Source organism: Bos indicus x Bos taurus, chromosome 8 (assembly GCF_003369695.1).
Source record: "Bos indicus x Bos taurus breed Angus x Brahman F1 hybrid chromosome 8, Bos_hybrid_MaternalHap_v2.0, whole genome shotgun sequence".
NCBI classification, from domain to species: Eukaryota; Metazoa; Chordata; class Mammalia; order Artiodactyla; family Bovidae; genus Bos; species Bos indicus x Bos taurus.
Window position 1 is genome coordinate 59,687,649 of NC_040083.1, and position 22,278 is coordinate 59,709,926.

General features: G+C 42.6%; 1 long non-coding RNA gene across 1 annotated transcript; it reads right to left on the minus strand.

The window, feature by feature from the left end:
- Window positions 1-14,482: 14,482 nt before the first annotated feature.
- Window positions 14,483-22,005, minus strand: LOC113897834. The gene is made up of 3 exons (XR_003512441.1): window positions 21,811-22,005; window positions 17,130-17,255; window positions 14,483-14,594 (listed from the first exon to the last, which is right to left on the minus strand). It is a non-coding gene; the product is annotated as an uncharacterized LOC113897834 (long non-coding RNA).
- Between the last annotated feature and the right edge of the window lie 273 nt (window positions 22,006-22,278).

A 22,278-nucleotide genomic window follows, 5' to 3' on the forward strand; every position in this document is an offset into this window, starting at 1 on the left:
AAATTACCTCCAGGATGGTTTTGGTCCTTGTGTCTTTGAAACTCTAAATGTGCGCTTTGAGAACAGAGTTGCTGATCAGCCTCCTTTTCCTAGGTCAGAACCCTCACTTCTTCACGGGAAGACATATCAAATCCTTCCAGCTAACTTTGGGACTCCTGCTTTTTCTCATAAGGTTTCTGAACCATTTCTTCCCATCCTCCTGTGAACTCTCAAGTTCTCCTTTCTGACAAGTCTAATGCTAGCCTTTGGTATTAATTGCCCCAGCCACACCAGATTTCTTTCACTATTTCACACTCCAAAGACCCCTGTTCCAGCTATCACTCTCCTACCAACAAGGTCAATCACTTTGGCACTTATTCTATTTTCCTTCTAAGTCTCCAGTGCCATTTACCCCTAGACTACCCCTCCCTGTAACCCAGTGGTTCCAATCCAACTACTTCTAGAGGACTACCCTCCCTCTCCCCTTGTCACCATTCAGAAACAGCTTCATCAGTCCTCCGAACTCCCTATCCTTTTCCAAGAAGACAGCTTACATGGCTGGAGATGAGGACTGTACCGCACCTTCACCCTAGTCAGGTCTGATATGCTTTCCATCTCAGGAGCAGCAAGAGGAAAAAAAAAATGGAAGCAGGGTGCCCTGATGTAGGCTGGCATGTGGGAGGCATGGCCTTGGAATTCTCTGGGCTGGAGCAGGTGGATTCAAAGGCTTGACCAACACAAGGGCCCAGAAATCCTGTCAGTGGCCAGTAGCTCTGCTGCTGCCTTTGTGGGGACAGCAGCTGACACTCTTGATGCTTGGACCATAGACTTCCTTCTGCTCCTGCAACCTGGAGCCAACCCCATGGGGGGCAGACACTAGTGAGAGAGCTTGAAGGGAGTGGTGGTCATGCTGTAGGCAGAGGGGAGCCAGTGGGGATTGGTGTGTGAGAGGTCATGGGACAGGGGTGAGAGTTCCCGCCTGTAGTGAAGAGGAGGTAGGCACACAGGGGCAGGAGTAGGGGGCTGCTTCTGCAGGAAGTCTGGAGCGGAGACAGGAGCCCTCTCCAAGAAGTTGCAGGGTAGGTGTGTGGCGGGGTGGTTGAGCCGGTTTCTTGCAAGCCTGCTGGTGTGCGGGCTCATGTGTGCATCTGTGGAGCTTCTCAGGACCAGGGCCACCCTTGTTGGGGTGTGTGTGTGCGCGCGCGCGTGTGCCTGGGGCATGGCTGTCGGGGATGCCAGTTGTGGGGGGCGCGGCGGTTGGCTTTCGGGCCGGGAGGGACGGCTGGCTCGCGCTGCCTACGCGGGGACAGAAAAACATCCGCCGGAGGCCCGGCCGGGCGGCGCTCCAACCGCGCCAGGCAGGTGCGCGCCGGGAGGAAGTGAGCGCATTCCGACGCCCCAGCCGGACAGGACCGGAGGGACTGGCAGCGGCCGTGGGGAGATTTGGGGGCCAGAGCCCCAAGGGGCGGCTGGGAGTGAGGAGCCCGAGGAGGGTCGTGGATGCGCCGAGAGAGAGTTGGGGGGAGGGCCCCCGAGGGGTCGGGGTCTGGGTTTCGTCCAGGGCTTGAACACCTAACAGACGCCCACCGACAGCCCCCGCCAGCTCCCGAACCCTCGGGAGAATTCAAGCCGAGGGAGAGGAGCCCAGGGGCAATTGAGAAAGTCGGGGAGGAGGCTGGGAAGGGCAGCGAGGAGTGTGGGGCTGTGGAGCGAGATCGCTGTTGGCTGGAGTACGGGACAGGCTTGGGCCGCCAGAGCATTAGATGGAAGGCCACCCCCGCCCCCCACACACCCCCCTAGGTGGGAAGGGAAAATGGCCACCCCCCAGATGCCGGTGCACCCCGAGAGTGAGAAGCAGGTTAGAGAGGAGTGGGAGTTAGGGCTCTCAGGGTCCCATTGTGACGAAGTCGTTGAAGACCTTGATTAAGGCATGGCGATAAGGAGTCCGGACTGGCCCCGTAGGTAGAATCGATGGTCTCTTAAGTAATAATGAGGAGCTTGGAGGCAAGGTTATCTGTGTCTAGCACTACTACCATCTTTGGTCTTTGCCAAAGGGCTAAGCATTAATCCTCTACTTTTTATAGTCATTTAAAATTGCATGGCTACATTTGTCAAACAGCTTAAGTTATTTGAATTTTTAAAAATAGAAAAGTTGAAGAATCTGATTCAGTGTTTGATTTAAAACTCAAAGTTTAGTTACATGGCATCGAGTCTTTTCCTTTGTCTTGCTTTTGCGCCTCGTTCCTGTCACTGACGTGTGGAAATTCTTGTGTTGTTAATGCCTCAGTTCTGTGTCAGTGGCATAGAACTTCTTTTCCTGTCCCTCATCTATGGTCTTTATTTTTAACTCTAACTTTTGTCTGTGCAGCCCTTTAACCTGCAACTATATATCCTAAATCCATTAAAACATTTCATTGGCATTCAGTATAGAAAGACAAGTAACAACTTTACCATATATGTTAGGTTACTTATTGTCTTCTGTGGACGTGTGTGTAACTATAAAGTTTCTATATTTACCTTGTGGCTGATAAAAAGAGATACAGCTAAAGTTGTGTTATTCAATAATATTTATGTAAACAGCAATTTATTAGTCTGATTTCTCTTCTAAAATCAACTCTACAGTGTCAGAAACTTACACTAATTCTATCATGATCTTTTAAATGTATTTTATCCTGGGCCAAAGGCAATTGCAAGGATTAGGATCGTTGTAATTTATTTTAAAGATCCTTAAATTCCAGTTACTTTTGGCTCCACACAAGGAAATCTGGGTCAGTTAATTTTTTTAAAAGAAAATAATTTCCTACTTTGGGCTCTGTTCCTCTCTCCCGTGCTGTTTCAACCCCAGCCCTACCTTATTCCCAGTGGCTTTTACCTTCATTCCTTCTTTGCTCTGCTGGGCATCTTTAGAGGAAAACTTCACACCAACTTCCTCCACCATAAATTCTCTCCCTCCTCTCAACTCTACACTTCTCTTTGCCAACATACACCACTGCTTCTTCATTGATTTTTTTTTTTTTTTAAAGCCTGCAGCCCTTTCTGGCTCTTTTCCATCTTAAACTCTAAACTCTCTCATATTGAAAATCTTTTTCTTCCTTTCTCTTCGGTAAAACCTGGGATTTTTAAAGGGTTAGACCTTATTTATTCTGCATGATCCACTTTTGTCTTCTTTCCTCTTCTAACACCTTTTTCTTACTCTGAATTCTGTACACTCTATTATGCTTACTTTCAGCACGGGTTCAACCTTCTCCTTGTGACTAAACATTCTTCCAGTAGATATAGCACAAGATTCTTTTTCCCCCCATTATATTTCCTACAAAAATAAAAAAGTTTTCAAATTCACTTCTACTTCAGTCTCATCTGCCCACATTTTGCATCCAGAAGCATGACTGGGCTATTATTGGAAAGTCCCTTGAGTGACCACTTAAGCTTGGTGTTGTACTAGGTAGTGTATAGTGCATTTCATCAGCCTGGTGCCAGATTCCTAAATTCTTACCAGTAACAGGTGTTATCAATGTGTGTGTGCATGAATGTTCTCATATACATGCATATACCAAAGTACACAGACAATAGAACCATAAGTCAGTATATGACTATGAATATGTCTATTCAGTATATTTTACATTATGAGCAAGCCAAATACATTTGGGAGTGGAAGATCAGGGTGGGTAGATTCATAGCTAGGATAGAAGGTTAAGAGACAATATCCTTTGCCATTCTTATTCAGATGAGGAAGAGAGGAATCATTCTTCTGGAGATGAAGGGACAGTTTGAAGGTGACTGAGTTTCAAGAGTTGAGAGACATGACTTGTAAGGTTGTGGTGAATGGCGAGAGGATGGGGTGAAGGGGCCAGAGTCCCAAGAATAGTTGCTGTACCCAGACAACTCATATTCTCTCTGGCAGAGAACATAAAAGATTCTTTGGTTGTAGTACCGATTTCAACCATAGTCAGGTTTCCATTGATAATCTATATTGAAATTGCCCTGTGTTGTCGCTGTACCATTGGAACTATTACCAAATTTTTCTTTTTAACTTTTTCTCCTTACAAATTGCTATGTAAATGATAGCCCCCACTACTAATAATTAACCCCCAGCTAAGCAGCAGCAGCAAACACCATTAATTCTATCTGAGTTTCTTATCTATTTAGATGGTTCAATTTTTCATGCTTGCCCCACAGTCTACTTCTGATAGTAGTAACCTTTGAAATTCCATTTATGACTTTCATTTTTATCTCACTTATAAATTGCTATTAAAGTTATAGAGTCAAAACTAGATACTGAGAAGACATCTACTTCTTGACTATCTCTGGAATATGACCAAGGAGGTCTTTGCTTGACTGTCTCTACTGAATGGAATGGATTACTGCCATCTGTAGTGGAAGCGGCCCATTCTGTGGTCAGCTAGCTTTAAGTTACTCGCGTGTTGTTCAGCAGAAGTCTGCCTTGCTAGCATCTCATCCATTCCCACAATTCTGCTCTTTGAAACAGTATGGGGAAATTGACTTGTTTTTCAATGCAGCAGCTCTTTAAAGATTTGAAAGAGTTTGTTTTTTGTTAGCTATTTAAGCTTTTTTTCCTTTACTCTCACACGGTTCAGTAGAACTTTTCTATTATGCTGGAAGTGTTCTCTACCTGTCCTGCCTAATCAGTAGCCACTAGCCACATGTGCCTGTTGAGCACTTGAAATGTGGCTAGTGTGACTGAGGACTGGAATTTTAAATTTTAGTTAATTTAAATTTAAATGGCCAGATGTGACTCTTGTGTTAGTGTAGTTCCAAACTCCAGGAGTTAGTACACTGTCATATGAGGCTGTCTTTCGGCTGCTCCAGAAATCTTATGGTCATCTCAGACATAGTAAAACATATGTAACTGAGCTCTTTATCTGTCTGGAGGCCAGTCTTACATGTGGTCACACCTGGGAAAGAAACACAAACCCAACCCCAAAGCCCTGATGAGTAATGTCAGTTTTTACTGGACATTTCTTAGAAGAGATAGAAAAGGAAGCTTATATCTCATCTCCCATATTTCAAAAGCAACACTGAAAACAAAAATCTCTCCTTTAATCTTTGTCCCCGAGAGTCCCTGAAGTCCCTCGCGCTTATCTTTCCCCTTCCTCCTCTTCTCTGACCTTGCTCCTCCATGCTCCTAGAGCACCACCTTTGCCCCCTTCTCCTTGAAGAAGGGTTTCTGGGCGTACACTTCCTCCAGCTCTCCTTCCCTTTCCTTGTCTCTGCTCAGTGAAGCCAGGGAACTTTTTCTGGATCCATCTTTCTTGGGGGGTGATTAGGGCTAGAAGGTCATAAATAATTACATTTTTCCTTTCTTCACATAATTCCTGATTTCTTTCTAAGGGTCCTCTCATTTTTTTTTTTAAATCATTGTTGAGAAATCCTTATTTGTCACTGTTTAGAAGAAGTGTCTCTAACAGTTTGTTTTCATTCCAGATCTATTCTTGGCCAACTCTAAAACTACTTCTTCACAGTTTCTTCATTTTCTTTCTTTTTGCTTCTGTGATATTTTAATAGATTTATCTTCTCTTCCCTGGTCTTCATGGCCTACATCCACCAGGAGTGCAGCATTCGTTTCCCACTGTGGTCACCCAGTGCCTTGTCCTCCCTTGATTCCCCTCTTAGCTCACCACTGTTGTCCATACCTGCCTCTCTTTATTATCTGTTATTTTCATCTTCTCCTTATCTGCATGTGTACTAAGTCGCTTCAGTCATGTCCAACTCTTTGTGACCCCATGGACTGTAGCCCGCCAGGCTCCTCTGTTCATAGCATTCTCTAGGCAAGAATACTGGAGTGGGTTGCCATGCCCTTCTCCAGGGGATCTTCCTGACCCAGGTAGTGAACCTGTGTCTCTTATGACTCCTGCATTGACAGGCGGATTCTTTACCATGGGCACCACCTGGGAAGCACCACCCCCCATCTGTATTCTTTTTAAATCACTATTTAAAATAATCATTTAGGGGTCTCAAGTGATTTCCAGGGGGTCTCATATAAGTCTCTGTACTATGACCTAAGAATATGTAGGTAGCATTGATTTCTGTGGATTGGTAGGTGATGGGGTTGAGGGGCAGAATATCCTTTCAACCATGGCATTACTAATGTCTTGGGCTGGATAATCCTTTGTTGCAAGAGTAGTTCTGTATACTGTAGGATGTTTAGCAGCATCCTTAGCCTCTACCCACTGCATGTCAGAGGTACCTTCTCAGATGTGACAGCCTAAAGCATCTCCAGACGTTGTCAAGTGTTCCCTGGAGGGAAATTCTGTCCCCCGCCCCCACCACATTCAGAACTACCATGCTAGAATATCAGCTTTCTGAAATTGATCAATACCTTTTCTCCTCAACTGCTGATGTGTTTGCTTAGCCCAAGTTTTCAAAACTGTGATCTTTGTCTTAGGAGGTAGCTTCTTAAAATTTCAGGTTTGTGAGCTTATCCTGTATCTCCTGAATCAGAAATGCTAGAAGTAGAATCTGGAAATCTGATTTTTATAAGATACTACCCCCTTTCCCCAAAGTCTGGTAATTCTTATGCCCTAGGCTTGACCCTCTGTGGCATAACTGCTGCATTACCCGCATTTTTTCCCTGCAAGTCTTCCTGGTACTTCAGCTTTGCTTCCGCTCTTGGCCCCACAATGCCAACACAAATAGGGAGGCCTCAGGTTACTAGGACAACCAGGGCACAGGAAACCATAAAGTCTCAGCACTCCCACAGGCATCACAGACTGGCTATGCCAGCTTGCTTTCTCCTTAGGGACTTGGTCCTACTTCCTAATCCCCATCCCCAGATTACCCAGACTGGAAGAAACACAGGCCTAAGCCACACACCCTGATTTTGCAGACCTCATGGTGGAATATGGAACGGATGGATAAAGAATTGTGAATGAAGCTTTCTTACTAACATTGATATTCCAGGTCACCTTGGTGATAATTAAATTTTGTTACCTGTGAGAATTACATTCCCCTGAGAACTGATGAGATTACAAGTTTGGAGTCAGGCTGCTTCCATTTATTTATGTTATTTATATTTGTTTCTTTGGAGCTTGAGTCTTAGGTCTTTTTGAATCCCTAGCTAGATGTTTTTCACAATTTGCTTTGGGTTAAAAGATTTAGCAATCTACTTCTGATACACTGGGACCAGCTAATGTTTCAGTTCAGTGCAGTTCAGTTCAGTCTCTCAGTCGTGTCCGACTCTTTGTGACCCCATGAACCGCAGCACGCCAGGCCTCCCTGTCCATCACCAACACCTGGAGTTTACCCAAACTCATGTCCATTGAGTCAGTGATGCCATTTAACCATCTCATCCTCTGTCGTCCCCTTCTCCTGCCTTCAATCTTTCCCAACATCGGGGTCTTTTCAAATGAGTCAGCTCTTCACATCAGGGGGCCAAAATATTGGAGTTTCAGCTTCAACATCGGTCCTTTCAGTGAACACCCAGGACTGATTTCCTTTAGGATGGACTGATTGGATCTCCTTGCAATCCAAGGGACTCTCAGGAGTCTTCTCCAACACCACAGTTCAAAAGCATCAATTCTTCGGTGTTCAGCTTTCTTTATAGTCCACCTCTCACATCCATACATGACTACTGGAAAAACTATAGCCTTAACTAGATGGACCTTTGTTGACAGAGTAATTTCTCTGCTTTTTAATATGCTATCTGGGTTGATCATAACTTTCCTTCCAAATTTAGTAAGAAAATAATGGTTTCCAGATAATGAATGTAGGTTCTATTTACACTTTATTATAAAGCTAGTCATTTATTTCAAGGAAGACTATCTGATTTGATTAACTCTTTAAAGCCTTGAAGAAGTGCAGATCTCTCCTTTTAGGTAGATGCTTAGAAAATGTTGATTTGATCCAGAAGTGGAGCTAGCCACATTTGTGGAACATTCCTGGCAGGCCAGAGCAAGAGAGAGTAAGTGGGGTTGTGGGGGACGGGAGTAAAGTAGACTTGAGAGCTCTTCTCAAACAATTGAAGGACTGTCCTTGGAGAAGGAAATGGCAACCCACTCCAGTATTCTTGCCTGGAGAATCCCATGGATGGAGGAGCCTGATTGGCTACAGTCAACGGGGTCGCAAAGAGTTGGACACGTCTGAGCGATTTAACTTTCAACTTTCCTGTGGAAGAGAGCTTAGATTTACTTGATTTAGCTTCACAAGGTGGAATAAGGACCTTCATTTCGGATGACAGTGATGGGGAACCAGTTTTGACTTAACAGGGAAGAACATTTGAACAGTTAGAGGATCTCAAATGGGAGTGAGCTGAATTGTTAGGCAGTGAATTATTTGTGACTGTATTGCTTGCATAGAGGTTAGATTACCATCTGCACAAGATTTAGATGTTAAGCTGGATTTGACATGTAAAGAGAAACAGGTAGATTTATCAGAAGTCAGTTCATCCTTTCTAATTTGATTCTGTGGTAACTATTAAAATCATTACTCTTTTTCTAGACATCTCTGCCAAACTTACCCCCTTGAGTCATTGAATATTAGAGTTAATAATAGAGCCTTTAAAGATTTCTCAAATGTTGTATCCTAGTCCTCTTGATTTCTCAAGAATGCCTCAGAGGTGTAACGAAGTGGCTGGGAGGTATAATGAAGGAGAGCTGGGGCTCTGAACCCTGTCCCTATGAGAGGAGCGGGGGTTTTGCTGGGAAAAAAAACCCTGAAACTTAAAGCCCTGATATTCCAGGTTTTTCACTTTATTGACAGAGAAAAAGATATGGAGCAAGAATGTATATTACCAAATATCACACAGCTAATAAATTTCAGTCTTAGAATTGAAATCTAGCTCTTCTAATTCCAATCATTGTTTTTTCCACTCTACTAGTCTACCTTCTTAAAAATTCAGTAAAATTTCTCTCCATTTTTCTGACCACCACTGTAATCTAGAGTGTTGTTTCTTTAGATCTACTCCTCTATTAGCCACTGAACCAGTCTCCCTGCTGTCCAGGGTCTCCTTCTTGTCTATTATACTTGCTGTTGCCATGTTATTCTTCATGAAACTTTGTCTTCATCATGAGATTTCTCTGCTCAAGAACCCTTATGTTGCCTGTAAGAACTTCTGAGCCTCACACGTAGTTGGCATTCTTTAGAATCTTTGTTCAGCCAGATGAACTTGAGCCCATTCTCTTATGAGTAATAAATGGGCTATGTAATAGATTAACTGAGTCCCACCCTATCCATAGACTCCAACTTTGGTGAGATTTTTGTGTACATCTTTAATCAGAAATGATGAGACGATACAAAAGAAATAGAAGATCACAGCTCAGGAAAAGCATGTTGTGTAACAACATGTATAATATAATCCAACTTATATGACATATACATGCATTTTTAAAAACAAAAATGGGATATGTAGAAATTGGAAAAACACCACCACCACCACCAAACTGGTAATAGACATTAACTCTGATGGAGGCGGGGAGATTAAAAAAGGATGAGGGGTAGGGGAGGGAGGTGGGAAACTTAAAATATGTATTTCTCCATGGAGGAAAGCCTCACAGGATGGATGGGAAACCTAAGAAATGAGGCTTGGAACTGACAAGAGAAAGAAACTGCTTGGTTGTCTTGCCTGGCTCCACTGCAAGCCATGTCTTTGCCTCTTGCATTACTCTTTGAAAGAAATAAAGAGTTCCATGAGATTATTTAATTGGCCAAGCTTAAGTCAAGGGCCATCTATGGCTCTATCAGGATAGAGAGAGAAAGGGTCTAGGGAAAGGAGTCCCTAGGATATCCCTTGGTTTCTGTCAAGGGAGGACAGACATTTAATTTTATTCTCCCAACAGGGCTTTGTGTGGAGCAGAAGAGTTAATTGCTGGACAGGACATTAGTGTACTATTATGCAATGACGCCCCACTCCAGTACTCTTGCCTGGAAAATCCCATGGACGGAGGAGCCTGGTAGGCTGCAGTCCATGGGGTCACTAAGAGTCAGGCATGACTGAGCGACTTCACTTTCACTTTCACTTTCCACTTTCATGCATTGGAGAAGGAAATGGCAACCCACTCCAGTATTCTTGCCTGTAGAATCCCAGGGACAGAGGAGCCTAGTGGGCTGCCATCTTGGGGTCGCACAGACTTGGACATGACTGAAGCGATTTAGCAGCAGCAGCAGCAGCAGCAGCAGCAAGATGCTGGAACTAGAAATGACAAGAGTTCATTGAATTCAGTCACCCTCCCCCACTTCTTATCTATCAATACATCCAGATCCTAGGCCTTCCTTTTCTTTTGGTTCAACCAAGCCCCCTGGTGTGGTTTTAGACTTTACTAGCGGAGGGGTAATGAGTTAAGGGGATGGAGGAAAGGAGAAGGGTAAGGTAAGGCAGGTGGAGAGGGAAGTTAGCAGATATACTTTGCTTTCTTCCCTTTCTGTGCTTGCAGAGAAAGCCTTTTCAGTGACTGACAGTTAAAAAAAAAAAGATCATAATAAACATTTGTGAGCCCAATTACAAATAAAAACCTTATCCCTCTGGCTATTCTAACAACCTGCTCCTGATGGAGAAGCTATTCTTCCACTGTGTGCCACATAGAGTGTGGTCAGGGAGGCATTTCTGTCCATCTGCCTGCCATGTGTGTGTGCTGCCCGCTTTGGAAGGTCCAGACGCCAGAGTATATGCCAGAAGTATTTTGTTTTCTCACAGTGGGGATTCTTTACTTTTGAAGCATTAACCTGATAAAAAATACCTTTTTGCACTTTTTAACATGGGCTTCCCTGGTGGCTCAGCTGGTAAGGAATCTGCCCGCAATGTGAGAGACTTGGGTTCGATCCCTGGATTGGGAAGATCCCTTGGAGAAGGGAAAGGCTACACTCCAGTATTCTGGCCTGAGAATTCCATGGACTATATAGTCCATGGGGTCACAAAGAGCTGGACATGACTGAGCAACTTTCACTTTCACTTTAACATAGCTTAGGCCTGACTTTTTAAAAATTAACTCCAGTTAATCACAAGAGGATGTATGAATTCACACTCTAACTTCTGTGAATTGCAAAGCAAATTCCTTGATTTTCTGCTGATAAGAGAATCTGTTCCTCTGGTATGTTTCAGGGGCTGATGGATCAAGGATACTCTTATACTACAATGGATTGATTAACCTTTGTAATGACTTGTTGGCCAGCCATTATTGATAACCAAAAAGACTTAACTCCTTAACTGTTGTAAAATAATTATTTTTTCAACTTTATTGAAATATAATTTACATACAAGATGTGCCCATTTTATTTATTTTTTGATTTTATTTTTTTGCTTAAAATTTTTTAAATTGTCTATCAGTGAGTTTGACAGAAGTATTGTTAACTTTGTGACAAAAACATGCTAGTAATATCTGGTGGCTCATAGCCAACTTTCAGTGATTATAGTCTCTTCATATAATTACTCACGGTAATCCCTTTTATATAAGCATCTTAAAAACCTGCTTCTCTCACTAACCAAGCCTGACCAGTTAGAAGAGTTTTAAAAGGACAACAAATCTTTTTAAATTACAGAAGTAATACACATCTGTGAAAAATTCAAACAAGATGAACCCATTTGAAATGTGTAATCAGTGAGTTTTGACAGGTATCTACATCTATGTAATCATCTCTGCAGTCAATATGTAGAACATTTCTGTCACCCTCCCAAATCTCCCTTTGCCCATTGCAATCGTCTCTCTCTACCCCACCCCAGACATCCAGTGATCAGATTTCACTGTAGATCAGTTTTGCCTACTGTTCAGTTCAGTTCAGTTCAGTCGTGTCTGACTCTTTGCGACCCCATGAATTGCAGCACACCAGGCCTCCCTGTCCATCACCAACTCTCAGAGTTCACCCAAACTCATGTCCATCAAGTCAGTGATGCCATCCAGCCATCTCATCCTCTGTCGTCCCCTTCTCCTCCTGCCCCCAATCCCTCCCAGCATCAGAGTCTTTTCCAATGAGTCAACTCTTCGCATGAGGTGGCCAAAGTATTGGAGTTTCAGCCTCAGCATCAGTCCTTCCAAAGAACACCCAGGACTGATCTCCTTTAGAATGGACTGGTTGGATCTCCTTGCAGTCCAAGGGACTCTCAAGAGTCTTCTCCAACACCACAGTTCAAAAGCATCAATTCTTCAGTGCTCAGCTTTGTTCACAGTGCAACTCTCACATCCATACGTAGAGCTTCATATAAATGGAATCATATGGTATGTATCCTGTATATGGCTTCTTTAATTCAGCATTATGCTTTTGATATCCATCCATGTTTCTGTGTATATCAATAGTTCATCCCTTATGTTGTGGGGCAGTATTTCATTGTTGAATATACCACAGTTTATCCATTCACCTGTTGATGGACATTTGTTTCCACCTTCCAGTTTTGAACATTCCCATACAAGTCTTTGTGGATATGTATACACTTTCCTTGGACAGATAACTTGGAGTGAAATCTTAGGTCCTGTGGTAAGTGAATGTTTAACTTGATAAAGAAAAAACTGCCAAATTTCTCCAAAGTGGCTGTACGATTTTATAGTTACCAGCATTCTGTGAAAATTCCAGGTTTCTGCATCTCCATCGGCACTTGGTATTGTCAGTTAAAAAAAAAATTATTTTAGTAGGTGTGTAGTGGTGTCTCATTGTGGTTTTAGTTTGCGTTTTCTCAATGACTAATGATACTGAACATCTTTTCATGTGCTTAGTTGCTACCTATCTTAAATTTGGTGAAGTCTTTTTAAATCTTTTGCCCACTTAAAGAATTGGAATGTTTGGCTTCTTGTTATTGCATTGTAATAGTTCTTTATATATTCTTTTTATTATAAAGGTTTTAAAAGTTTGGATACAAGTCTTCTGTGAGTATATGAATTGAAAGTATTTGCCCATGTTAGTGACTTGCCTTTTTATTTATTTATTTTTAATGGTATCTTTTGGGCTCCCTGGTGGCTCAGAGGGTAAAGCGTCTGCCTGCAGTACAGGAGACCTGGGTTCAATCCCTGGGTCAGGAAGATCCCCTGGAGAAGGAAATGGCAACCCACTCCAGTACACTTGCCTGGAAAATCCCATGGACAGAGAAGCCTGGTAGACTGTAGTCCGTGGGATTGCAAAGAGTCGGACACGACTGAGCAACATCACATCACTTTGAAGACCAGAAGTTTACATTTTTGATGAAGTCTAATTTCTTACTTTTTCCTTATCTAGTTAGCCCTTTTTGTGCCCTGCATAAAAATTTTTTGTTTATACCAAAGTCACAAAGGTTTTCTCCTGTGTTTTCCTGTATATCTAGAAGTTTTATAGTTTTAACTTTCACATTTGGGTCTGTTTATGTTTATGATCCATTTTGGTCACTTCTTAACTTTGTCCTCGCTGCACAGCAGATGCAGTAGGAAAGGAAGAATCTAAAAGACCTCTCTCAAAACCGGATGTACTCTAGAACAGAATTATTAAACTTTTCTTCTGTGTCTTGTTGTCTTCGTCTAATATTGCGTACTAACTATTTACTAGTAAAATATGTATCATCACCTGCTGTGTGAATCAGGCACTAGAGATACATTAGTAAACACACTAGACAACATCCTTGCTCCACAGAGTTCACGTATTAATGGGAGAGGCTGTGTTTTAGTGAGTAGCCACTGTGTGCATGGCTAAGTCAAGAAAACATTACTGCCTCTATCTCTGATTCCTCAAGTATTAGATCCTTGGCAATACACTTATTATATGATTGAGCAAGAACCTCTTTCCACAGAGGGTCACCAATCTGTAGAGAAAAGGGAATCTCAGTTTGTATACAGCCTGCTACAATGCAACACAGGAAGCAGTGTAGCAGTACTGGATGGAAAATCTGGGCTCGCGCTCCTGTTACTACTAAGGCACAGTGACTGCACTTAACGTTCTCCTCCTTGGTTTAAGCTAAACAGTATCTTGGAGTATCTTTGTCTCCAGTCCTACTTCTGATGTCTTTGCCAAAAGAGTTTGGTAATTGTATCTTCAAATAACTCCTCAATCTCTTTCCTGATAGCCAGAGAGCCAGATATCTTCTATAACTAACCATTCATATGTCCTTTAAAACTAGCCATAATTTATTTGTGTTAATTATTCCACCATTGTTCAAGCCACTGCAAACATCAGTAATAATTACCACTTACTATGAACATTTATAAACTAGTACTAACATTAGATAACCAGAGAGGAAGTGGTGTTAATTCAGAGCAGAATGAGATCACTACGGCTTCTTGTTGTTTAGTCACACAGTCACATCTGACTCTTTGTGACTCCATGGACTGTAGCACGCCAGGCCTCCCTGTCCCTCACCATCTTCCGAAGTTTGCCCAAGTTCACGTCCATTGCGTCAGTGATGCCATCCAGCCATTGCATCCTCTGACACCCCTTTCTCCTTCTGCCCTCAATCTTTCCCAGCATCAGGGACTTTTCCAATGAGTTGGCTGTTCACATCAGGTGACCAAAACACTGTAGCTTCAGCATCAGTCCTTCCAATGAGTGTGCAGAGTTGATTTCCCTTAAGATTGACTTGTTTGATCTTCTTGCTGTCCAACGGACTCTTAGGAGTCTTCTCCAGCATCAAAGTTCAAAGGCATCAATTCTTTGGCACTCAGCCTTCTTTACGGTCCAGGTCTCACAACCATACGTAACCAGTGGCTTAGGCTGACCTTTAAAGAAGAAACAAATCTTGAACTAGACCTCAAAGATAAGTAGGAGTTTGGCAGATATGAATAAGGAGGGTTGATTAATTTAGATTAAAGGATTCGAGAAAGAAGAGATTAAGGACCAGCACACACACCATGTGTATCATCAGTCGCCTTCATCTATCAATAGCGGATGTCTAGACCATCATGGCCCTCATTCTTACTGAGCCTGGACACAGCCCAGTAGGACTGGAACTGGATAATAAGGGGGAAAATGTAGATATTAAGTGGAGAGAAGCTCAGTGAAAATGTGTGACCCTGGAGGTTAAGATGTGGGTCATCTCTGTGTGGAACAGGGAAGCCCTTGGTTCAGAGTCTGTGAAGGGTTCCTGTTGCATCTGTGCTGAAAATACAAGCATCTGAGAAGTGTGATAGACTTTACAACCAGGCTCAGGAAGATAGTGCTGGGAAAGACAATGAGATTTAGTCTGCCAGAGGGTGCTGCTCAGGTTATTTCTAGGCTCAGAATGACCCAAGAGTTGCACCAGCCAACAGAATCTGCAGCAAACAGGGGCAAGGGAACATTGTCCTAGAGATGTAGGAAGCCAGAGGATCACCGGCTCAAGGAATTCAACTCTATCCTGCTGCTACAAAGTCCCCTTCCCATCTAACATCCAGATCCATCTCTGGTTAGAGAAGCAGGGAGAGGCGACTGTGTGAGAGACAGAGATATTTTCATTCAAGAGAGTCTCAGCAGTATCTTTGTTATTGTTCAGTCGCTAAGTCGTGTCTGACTCTTTTCCAAACCCATGGACTGTAGCCCACCAGGCAAGAATACTGGAGTGGGGTGTCATTATCTGCTCCAGGGGATCTTCCCAATCAAATCCATGTCTCCTGCATTGGCAGGCGGATTCTTTAGCACTGAGCCACCAGGGAAGCCTGAGCAGTGCGGGACTGAATATGGAATGATGCAGGCCTGTGTACATGTTTCCAAGAGGGGCTGATTGGGCCCATCTGAGGTAGGTTAGGATGGATGCTCTGTGCGCTCTGTGCGCTCAGATGCAATGGGACTGCCTACACATGTGTACCTGCCTCAGCACCACCAGTGACTCAGCACTGGTGCACCCATCGCCAAGGAAGAACCATACAGCTGAAACACATCCACTCACCTAGCCTGGTCAGACACGGGAGGAAAGATTCCTGTGATCTGCTATTTCCACTGGCATCTACATTTTATCTGATCTGACTCACCTTGAGGAGCCCATTTTTTGAGGAGTCATATCCAAATTCCTTGGATTTTGTCACTGACTCATTTTCTCATTTATTCTAATATTAACTGAGTCTTTTATGCCATACAGTGTGCTAGGCACTGAGGATATACCCTTTAGTAAGAAATAAGGGAATAAGCACAAGTAACTATAATAAAGTTTGAGCAATATTAGGTTTGGAAAATATTACTGAGAAAGCACAGAACATTACTGGAATACACATTTTTTGGGGGGGATCTTGTCTACAAAGGAAACAGTGATGTTTACTCTGTGATCTTAGGAGTGATTCTGAGGTGATCAGGTGAGAGGTGGGAAGAATGTTTCAGGAAGAGGGAACAGTATGTGCAAAGGTGACAGATATGAAAGGAATGAAAGAAGTTCAGTGCATACGGAGCCTAGACGGGGAGGGGAGGGATGTTATGTGAGACGAGGCTCAAGAGGTAGGCAGGGGTCAGATCATGGTGCACAGTGAAATCCATGAGTAGGTGTTTGTAGTTCATCCGTGTTCCACGCAGAGGAATGCCATTGCCAGCGCTGCATTTTGGCTGTTTTATACACGGAGGACTGGAGAGGATCAACACTGGATGCTGGGAGACAAGTTGAGGGGCTGTTACATCGGTCCATGTGAAAAATGATGGTGGTTTGGACTCTATAGGGTAGAAGCAATGGAGAAGTGGATGGATTTGAGGACATATTTGAGGGTATATCCAGCAAGACTTGGATGTGGAAAGTAAGGGAATTGGAGAATTCAAGGATGCCTCGGGTTTTTGGTTTGAGTGTGTGAGTGGATGGTAGTATCACTTACTGAGTTAAAGAACACTGTGGTGGGAAGATATCTGGTGAAGAAATCACATCAGGTTTTGGACATCAGAGTTCAAAGTGCTTGCAAGGCCATCAAGCGAAGAGATCCAGTGGACAACTGGATATATTAATTTAGATCTGGCAGAAATGGACTGGTGATTCATCTTTAACATGTAGAAATGGTCATTGGAGTTATGAGTATAGATAGAACTGTGGACAGAGGGTTGGGTGGAGAAAATCTAGAGTAGAGCCTCAAGAAACACTAATCGACCCAAGAGAAGGAAGAGTCAGTTCGAAACTGGGAGAGAACTGCCTGTCAGTTGGAAGAAGCTCGCAGTGTGGTGTCACAGAAGGTGTGCTATTATAGATGGCTCTAGAGACGTGTTAGCATTTGGCTGGACTTGTGATGGTGCTGAAGCTACCTATAATGTCTGATGGGGTAGGTGGCCTACAGAGGACCAGAGGAGCACAGCTGGAGCTCCTTGCCTACCTTAGTGACCTGGCAGCCTTCTGCCTGTCGAATCCGAAGAAACCTGGACTCCGGGAGATAGCAAGGACTCTGAAGAAGGAAATCATTTCCACACAGATGTGTTCCTCTCAAGGCTCTGCCTTTAACCTGGTGAGAAGTTCCGAAGAACAGAGTGAATCCTAGTCTATGGACCTGAGACCTCCCACAGGTTTTGTTGCATTCTTATCGCTTCCTAGAATTGTATTCTCATGTTTTTCTCTGTCTTCACCACTCTGATTCTGATGCCCAGTTGGTTCCCCTAATTCTTTTTTTTTAATAATTTTATTTATTTATTTTGCACACGGGCTTAGTTGCTCTGTGACATATGGGATCTTCCCAGATCTGGGATCTAACCTGAGTCTCCTGCATTGGCAGGCAGATTCTTCACCACTGAGGCACCAGTGAAGTCCTCGCCTTGGTTCTTGATCTTTAATTTAGTTTAGCTAGCTTGCCCTTTCTGAGAAGTAGCCTCCATATATACATACTTTTCTTTTTTTTTTTAATTTTATTTTATATTGGAGTATAGTTGACTAACAATGTTGTATTAGTTTCGAGTGTACAGCATTCAGTTATACATATACATGTATCCTTTTTCAAATTCTTTTCTCATTAGGTTATTAATACTGAGCAGAGTTCCCTGTGCTGTACAGTAGGTACTGTTGGTAATCTATTTTAAATGTGTATATGTATACATATTTCTAATAACCCCTTTGCTTGGCTGGCCAGCCCTGGAAGATACCTCCTTATGCACCCCTAATGAGCAGTCACCACAGAGCACAGCCCCGTTTTATGGGCCTAGGTAATGTAGATGTTTCCTTTACCCTCTCTGGGGGTGCTGGTGGCCCTGGGCCTTGATAGTCTATTCTCAGTCATCTCCTTCTCTTCTGTTTTGCTTGACTGAAACATATTTATTATGTTAAAGTGGTTCTACCTTTCAGTGAAACTTGGCTTTTCTATCTATTATTCTGGACTAGTATCTGGGCCGTCTTCCTTTCTTTTTTCTTTTATTTCTGCTCTGATCTTTGTGGGGGGTGTTGTTCTGCTTTTTCTAACTGCTTTAGGTGTACGGTTAGGTGGGCCCAGTCTTACTCATGGCCTTAAGGCTTTTGATAACTTTTCCTGTGTAGTAATATTCTGTGGCACTTTCTAGCATGTGCTTTCTTTCCTGCCAGGATTATTCAAAAATTGGCCCCAAATTGCCATCCTCCTATTCCAAAAGTCTATAACCTCTATGTTCCATGTACTGGGTCTGAGGAATGCCTGTAACCCTTAGCTTATTTCAGGACCTATGATCTACATACTCTGGGTCTACATAATGAATCTATAAGCCCAGTGGTGGCTTGAAATTTCTATATAGAATCTTAAGGGAAGAAATCTGGTTGGAAGGGGAGGGAGGCAGTTAAGGAGATTTGTTTTGAAGCTGAATCCATAAGAGTAGTGTGGTCAGCCAACTAGGACCAGCCACCAGAAAAATAAAAAACAGAGTTATGACTAATAAAAATATATACTTTGTTCATATAAGTGAGTTTTATAAATACAGAATCTAAGGCCTTTAAAAAATATTTTGTTGGCTAATTGTTTCATTTACTTAGTTTCTTCCTTCTCCAAACAAAGTATGATACCATTAACCTGACAGTTTTAAACACATGCTTTGCTGACTTTTTCTACTTGTGTGTTGTTATTTGGTTTACTTTATGGCATGGAGGAAGGAGTTTACAGCCGTTGATGCCAACAACTCTTCTTCAGATCCTCCAGTCTTTTCCTTGGTGAGTCATACTGTAAAATTCTAATCATTAGTGTTGTGCAATATCAAAATGCCTTGCATATGTAACAATGACAGCACACTAGCGCACACCCAGGGAAACAAGGTCATGTTACACCTGAAACTGAGGTGATAGATAATGCCATGACTGTGGATGAACTCACCGAGGAAGTGATTTACGGGGAGAAGAATGCAGAAAGCGGCAGGCTAGAGCATGAGGCTAGTGTGGAGGGGAAGACCACAGTTCCAAGGAGGAAGAGGATCCCCACCACAGTGAGTGATCGGTGGACACTGAAACGGAAGGATGACTGGGAGGATGAGCTGCGATGGAAGCCATGGTAAGAGATTTAACAAGAAGGTGATGCTGACAGACAGTGCCAAGTGTGTCTGAAGTAGAATGGAGGAACTTACTGTCATCTGTAAAGTATGAATTTCACTGGGCTTTTCCTCATCTCAACCATTTATAAAAATTTTACACTAGATGATTCAGTTCTATTCAACAAGTATTTATTGAGCTGCATACTGACTGTGGTGGGGTTGTATAAAACAGGCAGAAAGTGTCTTAAAGTAATATGTCTTTTTTTTTTTAAAAAAAGGTTATTTTTACTTATTTATTGGCTGTGCCAGGTCTTCGTTGTGGCATGCGGGATCTTTAGTTGTGGTATGTGGGATCTAGTTCCCTGACCAGGGGTCGAACCCAGGCTCCCTGCTTTGAGACTTCAGAGTCTTGACCACTGCACCCCCAAGGGAAGTTCCAAGTCATATGTCTTTATAAATAAATCTCCTGGTTAACTTGTAAATTAAAAACCCCATCAATTTTGACTGGTGTATTGGTTAAATGCAAACTACAGACATAGTTCAGTGGCATTTAAAGAACATCTTTTGGTATCCTTTCATCCCTATGATACCTTTTTTTTTTTAAAGAAAAGTCTGCATATAATTTTTTCTTACTACAAAAGTGATACATAATCATTGAAAGTTAAGTTATTCATAAAATTATAAATTATAACATAGTATCCCCCCAGAATAGTTATCCTTAACATTTTGATTTATTCATCCCAGGTTTCGACTAGGTATGTATATGTGTGCATGTTTAATGAAACTGGGCTCATTCCATACATTTTTCAACCTTCTGTTTTCATGTAATGATGTATGGTGAACAATTTTAATATCATACATCTCTGAAATAGTGTTTAGGGGGCTGTGTGGATTTTAATGTTTGAGTACAGTATACTTTTAAAAATTTTTATAGGAGTCTAGTTGATTTACAATGTTGTGTTAGTTTCAGGTATAGAGCAAAGTGGATCAGTTACACATGTGTCTACTCTTTTTTAGATTCTTTTCCCATTTAGTTCATTACAGAGTATTGAGAAGAGTTCTCTGTGTTATGCAATAAGTCATTTTTAGTTACATACTTTATATATTAATGTACTATATTATACTATTATATGAATAGTATTGTATATATGTGAATCCCAATCCCCCGATTTGTCCCTCCTCCTTCCTTTCCCCTCCTGGTAACCATAAGTTTGTTTTCTACATCTGTGACTCTGTTTCTGTTTTGTAAGTAGTTCACGTGTACAATTTCTTTTTAGATTTCTCATATAAGCAATATTATATGATATTTGTCTTTCTATGTCTGACCTACTTCATTCAGTATGACGATCTCTGGGTCCATCCATGTTGCTGCAAATGGCATGATTTCGTTCTTTTTTATGGCTGAGTACACATAGCTGATTCTAAGAAGATGATGGTCAGTGGTGGTTTGATGGATGGTGCATAGATAACCTCTTGGAGACACATCCACTGTCCACCTCACCACCAGCAGTGGTGGTGAACCACAGTGAACCCTGTGCGTCCTCTTGCTCTTTCAGAGACTCTTAAGGTTAGTGCTCCAGCTCACTTTCCCCTCTAAAGCCTTCAGTTTTCCCGGGCACATATGAATTTAAGAACTCTCTACACTCCTGGGTCATCAGGACACTCAGCGTCCAGCACCTCACACCCCTATAAGAGCACATGCACCATCCCTCAGACGCTGGCCACTGGAGCTCTGGACAAGGCAGGCTGCCCAGGCCCATCACTGGATGGTCCAGTGGGCTGACTAGGTATGTGCTTAGGGCAAAGCGGGGCCCCCAAATAGATTTGGAGGAAAAGATTTTGAGATATATACATATATATATATATATATTTTTTTTAATGTGCAAGCAGTTACTATGGGAAAAAGTCAAATTTATTGTACTTAATATTTACACTTACATTGTGTTGTATTATAAGTATAGAGGATTGACTTTATTTTCATTGATTTTTTGGCATACCATAATCTAAATTTTAGTGTTTAGGGTTTCTAAAGACCCTAACCTAGCTGTGTGAAGGTCCATTCTCTTTAATTTATCAGAATTTTAGGAGCAGGGGAGAATTCCTTGTCCTTGTCAGCAGCCTCTTCTGGAACCAAATTATCCTGAGGACAGGGAAGTAGTAAGTCCATAATGCTTCTTCCTCTCTCTTTCCCCCATTGTTTTTCTCTCTTATTCTTGTGTGTTCTTTTGGGAGAAGAGGAAAATCAATTCTGTCTCTTCATTCCTCTGTGTTACTCACTCTGGACCCACACCAATAGCAGTGAGCTTTGAATTTAGCAATGGTGAAATCAGGGTCTTTGCTCTCAATAGCAGTCAGTTCACTTTTAGCTGCCACATATCATGTTCAGCCAGGAGAACATTAACTACTGTAAGTGTTTAAATTAGAGGGAACTTCATCCAGAGAACTAGCTATACAAGTGAAGGAAGACCTGGGAAGTTATTCAAGGGAAGGCAAGGCAACCCAGATATTAGCAACAGCAGGAATCTTCTGTCATCCCTAGGCTGGGGGAACAAGGATGAGTTAGAAGCTGGAAGGAGCGCCTACCTGAGGGCAGCGGCAGCCACAGGGAACACACAGGTTCTGCAGGAGATGCTGGCCAAGGTGGAAGGAGAAGGGGAGGAGACATTCTCGCTCTCTCACTTCCTACTGAGTTCTGTTCTTCTGCCAGTGCCCTTTGTTGACAGGATTCAGTAGGGACTCCAGGAGCCATGGGCTCAGTCTGTGACTGTCAGACTTGCTGAAGAGGGAGCGGCATGGATCTGATAAGAAATAGGCCAAGGACAAAGGGGTGAGTAGGACAGGAAGGAGCATGTCAGCACTTGGCCACAGCAACTGGTGTTTGTCCTTCCTAGTTAGTACACTTCTTGTGTGTGTGAGGGTCAAGCAGGGAGCTATATTCTGACTTATTTTTGTGTCCTCTGAAGACCTCTCAATAAAATATTTGTTATATTGAACCAAATTTGAACTAGAGTTTCTAACTCCTGGTCACGTATCACTGACTGGCTCCTCTTC